This window comes from Helianthus annuus, chromosome 6 (genome assembly GCF_002127325.2).
Source record: "Helianthus annuus cultivar XRQ/B chromosome 6, HanXRQr2.0-SUNRISE, whole genome shotgun sequence".
Taxonomy (NCBI): Eukaryota; Viridiplantae; Streptophyta; class Magnoliopsida; order Asterales; family Asteraceae; genus Helianthus; species Helianthus annuus.
Window position 1 is genome coordinate 38492571 of NC_035438.2, and position 6000 is coordinate 38498570.

Here is a 6000-nt window from a genome sequence, read left to right on the forward strand (position 1 = left end):
TTCAGTCTTTTTACCCTGTTTATTTAGTATTATTAAAAAAATAAAACAAAATAATTTTAAAAGTTTTTATTATTTTTAACTATATATATATATATATAGATAAAGTATAATGTACACCAGGGCTTAACCTACATTAACATACATGACAAAAAATATAACGTGCGTTATTATCATAGAACGTGCGTGATTATAGTCCCATGCGTGATTATGTGGTCCCATGCGTGATTATGTGGTCCCATGTGTGATTATGTGGTCCCATGCGTGATTATACCCCTGATCCAACGGTTACCATTGTCTCCTACGTGATGTATGATAAGGCTTTTTGTATGTTAACCTTACTCTATATATATATATATATATATATAAATCAGCAACCACCATTCAACCACCCTCCACCACCACCACCATCAATCAACAACCGCTGTCAGTCACCACCGCCACCACCCTCCATCATCTACAACCACCATCACCACCATCATCTCCAAATCAACTCCCCTACCTAAAAACCCCCAAAACCAATCAAAGCATATTACCCAACCCAATTCTCTGTTTCCCAAACCAAATTTCATCCTTATTATTCAACAATTCTCCAAATTTTCAACACCCAATTTCTAGATTAATAATCCCAATTTGATGCATTTAGCCACTTGCCTCAAGAAATGCGCCACACACTCTAGAAAGGTAACCCAGAAAATGACTAAGTTTGATGCACCCTGTTTTATTACATTAAGTTCAGAAACAGATCTGGAAGATGGTTGTGGTGGGACGGTGAGTATGAGCGGTAACCGGTGGTGCGGTGGCCTTGTTCCGAGGTGGTTGTACGGTAACTGGTGGTGCGGTGGCCTTGTTCCGAGGTGGTTGTACCACCGGATCTACAATGGAGGATGCTTGATGGTGTAACTCCTCAGATCCGACGAACGGTGAGACACCCCCTTTTTCGTATAACCCTCTCTTCTACCCTGAATTACACATACAAATCCCTGATTAGAGAATCTGTGGAGAGAGAACGGAGATAGAGAGAGAGAGCGGCGGCGGTACAGGTCAGTCGACGACGGCTGGGGTGTGGGGAGCTTCGCTGCTGACCAGTGGTGGAGGACGTTGCCGGCGACAGTGCCACCGTTTACGGCGGCGGAGGTGGTTAAGCAAGGCGACAGCGGCGGCAGCCGCAGATTCTCCGGCGGGGTTGTGATTTTTCAGAGATGACATGATGATAGTAGGAGGATGATGATGATGTTGAAGTTGACGATGATGAAGATGATGATCGGTGACTATGGTGGTGGTTATACAGTTTCAGGTTTTCCCCTTCAAACTTTTGTGATGAAATGGGGGTATTATTAGGGTTTTCAGAGGGGAAGCACAAGTGGGGAGGGGAAATGACTGTTTTACCCTCGTGTGCAATGCATGTGACATGAAGTAACAGAAAATTCTAACTGGGTTTGCCCTAAAGGACATAACGTGCAACATTTTCATACATGAAGGACGGAACCCGTCAATTTTAAAGGTAAAGGACAGCGCCTGAAATTTGAGACAAACATAAAGCACAAAACTTGTAATTTACTCTAAACTTTTAGTACCTAATCTTGTTACTTCATATAAACCACAGGGGCTAACCATGTAATTAACTCTATAAAATATGATGACTAAAAAACCCCACAAAAATGTGTTGTATTTCTATGTTGTATAACCTTTTTTGTGCTGGATTATTTGTACTATATTTTTTTGTGCTGGATTTTTTTGTGCTACATTTTTTTGTACTAGATTTTTTTGTGCTATATTTTTTTGTACTGGATTTTTTGTGCTAGATTTTTTGTACTGGATTTTTTTGTTCTGTTTTTAGAAAACAAAAGCGGTGTCACATGTCATTTTCGCACTCCTATTTATACGGATTAAAACGCTCTTCCTTCCTACTTATAAGGAATGCCACATGGCATTATCACAATCTTTCTTAGTCTACTTAAGCAAAATCTACTTTTTTAGTGGATCTTCCTCTTTGTTGTAATGTATACTTCTGTAATATATTAAATGCTCATGGTTATAGAAGAACCGATTTTGCCATTGGACACGAGGGATAGAAAAGAGTAAGGGGGTAGGGTGGTGATTACTCATCACTCATTCATCACTCACAACATTCAATCAAGTTCCGTCATGTCATCAACCATTATTCCATCACTCACAACCTTTTTTTATTGGAAATGGTCATCACTAGTGATGAAATTCCATCACTTACAACTTTTTTTATTTTTTTTTTAAATTATAAATTAACAATAAAACACTAAAATTATAAATTTCATTTAAATTAAAACATACTAGTTCAATAATACATACTAGAAATTTTTTAGACTACAATTAAATAAAACATACATAAAGAAACTCTATTGCTCGTCCGAATCAGGAAATTCCAAACCTAAAAAATCTACTAGTTCAATTAAATCGTATCTCAACCAAAAGCGAATTTCTTCATCACGCAAGTCTTGTTGGATATTTTCGGTAACGTGAACTTGTGTAGGAGGATCCGGCACCCAATCTGGAGATATTCCACGTCCGTCTTGTTTGATTAGCATATTGTGCAATATGATACATGCATATACTATGCTATGTATTGATTTCTTATTCATCGCACGAACCGGTCGGCTTAGGATGCCCCATCTACCCTTTAAAACACCAAAAGCACTCTCAACTTCTTTTCTTGCCGATTCTTGCAACTTTTTGAACGCCTTTTCTTTAGCCTCGACAGGAAATGAAGGAGCTTTACAAAAATAGACCATGATGGGTAGATACCATCCACAAGAAGAAAGCCTCGTCTGTAATATCGATCGTTAACATAGAATGGACATAAGGGTGCGGTATCATCCGTTACGGGTTGGAACAACGGCGACGTGTGTAAAACATTGATGTCGTTGTTTGAACCTGGAACACCAAAATACGAATGCCAAAACCATAAATCATTCGACGTCACCACTTCAAGTATGATAGTTGGTCTTTTGACGTCACCCCTAACATACGCTCCTCGCAACTCTCTTGGACAATTTTTCCACTCGATATGTGTACAATCGATGCTACCGAGCATCCCTAAAAAATGCTATCTAGACTCATGTGCGGCGTAAATACGTGAGATGTCGTGTCTCGTCGATTTAAAGATTTTTTTTATTAAATTAAACGTTCAAAAAATAACGGTCATAATGAACAAACAGTCGGATTTTTTGTGATTTCACGCGTGATATTTATCACGCGTTAAAAGTTCCATGAGTGATAAATGATGGTGGTGGCGATGTGCTAAAGTTTTTCACGAGTGATGGAGGGTGTATCACTCACCACCCCAGGTCCCCTAATGGTAAAATTTTAATTAAATGGACGGCGAATGGACTTTCAAATTATAGTGGTAGTTATAAATAAAATAGTTTATCGCTTTTTATAATTTAAAATAAGAGCATAAAATAAAATAGTTTATCACTCTATTTAATTTAAAATATCCTCCATATGTTTAACTTTTTATTAGTTAAACAAATAAATTATGACTAAAAAGTATTTTCCATGCGACAGTGGGATTTTCTGTGCTCACGGTCAGTAGGATCGATTTCTTATATATTGTTTTGGTTTCTTATGCTACCGCTATGATATCAGCGTTCGGTATATCAACCGAAAGAGGTACGCCGGACAGAATATCAACATATATTTTACATTATATAAAAACTACAAAAACGAATGACGGTAGCAACACCAAAGTTGTTTAGTCAGTATTGGTTCGATTGGTTACTTACCGTTGCCATACCGACAATCGCTACACATTATATACTGCCACGTTGAGACAACCTTAAAAACGAATATAGTACTGGTATCGGTGTTGTTCGTCTGGTATTCGTTCGGTTCTCACATTAAAGAAATAAATTAACTATATTTCGAGTTGTAAAAAAATAAGCACGTCACAATGTTATATTCAAAATTATGAAACGTTATATCGTATTACTAAAATACACCACGTTAAGAAAACCATACAAAAATTATAGTAGTACTGATGTTCATCAGACAATATTAGTTAATTTCTCACCACAAAAAACAAAAATTAAATAAAAATATATGACTCTTATCATAGATAAAAATATTAAATGAAAAAAAAGGGTAAACATGTCATTTGAAAAGGGCAAACAATGTCATTCGTGGTGAGTTCCTCTTTATTGCCATCTAGTTAATGTTAGAAGAAAAATATGATTGTTATTTAAGAAAGAGAATGAGAAATAGTAGACTGGGTTATGGAAGAAATTGAGATGCAATTTTTGTAGTCCCTTGGTTTATTATTCAATTAAAATCTGTAATTTTTATTTTATTAGTGTTATAAATGCATTCATTATTAGTGACTATCCACATTTCTAACTTCCATGTCACAATTATGTTTGTATTAATGTTATAGCCTATATATAGTGGCTCATGTATTTTGTATGAGATATATCAATAAGAAATTCATCTTCCATTCTCTCATTCTTTTCTATACATTGCTAATAGGTTCTAGTTATTATACAACACGTTATCAGCATGAAAGTGCTCGAATCATCATTGGTTTTAATCGTTGATTAAAGTCTCGGTTGACCCATGTCGTTGATGATGTTTTGTTGATAAAAGTTTTGGTGGCCCGAGGTGTTTCCAACGAAAATTGGATTTCGTAGACATGACGATTGAAAAGTGATGGAGATACTATTTCCTTTAGTTATTTCAAGGTAAGTTTTTTTTCCACCATACATGTTTATCTACATAAGGTACTACTCTTATACCTATATTGTTTCTTGTTGAATATGCCTTATCTTTTCAACTTGATTTTACCATGATAAGAATAATCGTTAACCAAAATGAGATTTTTGAAAGTCGGTTGAACAGGAGATGTTCAAATCCTACTCATAATTTTCATTTTCATTTTCAATGACCTTTTCTAGAATAAATGATCATCACGGTATTGAAAAAAAATAGGAAATATAAGTTTAATATATACATGGACACTTGTTACAGAAACCCGATGAGAAAATACTTGTTATTAATTTATTAAGTCTAATCTTATCTATTTGCTAATTATATTGCAAGCTTATTCCTTGGTTTAGAAATTGATATATAGTTTGATAAATTCTTTTTATGCATGTTTAATAGATAAACCTTGTAAAGAAAAGTTGTATTATGATATCCATGATCTTGCATTTACTTGTTGATTATATTATTTATACATATCTTTAAGTTATATATATTATTTAGTTTTAATTAATATAGCATAAATTCAATTAAAGTTCTAATATATAACTTATGAGTGTGGATTGAATATTATTAATTATAAAATTAATTCCGATTTTCTCATCATTAATTCATGTTGATATATATTTACCTATTTTTGTTTTTCAATTTACGAAAATGAGTAAATAGTAATTAAATAGCTTTTTATTGTTGTTCTAATAAATTGTTTTTATTATATTTTATGGTTAGTAAATAGTAATTAAATAGCCTTTTATTTTTGTTCTAAATTTATACAACAAATTACGTTTCAAAGAGACATTACAAATTCTAAATCATTATGTGCTTTTATTATTATGGTTATGAGTTTTGATATCATTATGTGCTTTTATTATTATGGTTATGAGTTTCGATATCATTATGTGCTTTTATTATTATAGTTATGAGTTTTGATTGGTCCATTAATTAGTTTTTGTTATTAGTATTTATACAATTTATGATGACTACCAAAATACATTTTGTATTAAAAGGTGATGTCTAATAGTTATATTTGAAGATAATCATTAGTGCAATTCTGTTAATGAATTTACATTAATGCACATGTTTATATGATAATATGTTATAATATGACAACTACTTAGTTAATTTTGTTGTATATCATTGTTATTGCAATTGTATAAGCCTTTTAGTTGCTATTTGATATTTAAATATGTGATTGATTCTATGAAATATTTGTGTGGTAAAAGATATTATTTGCAAGTTAACATGACACTAAAATTCTTAAGATGCCTGTTA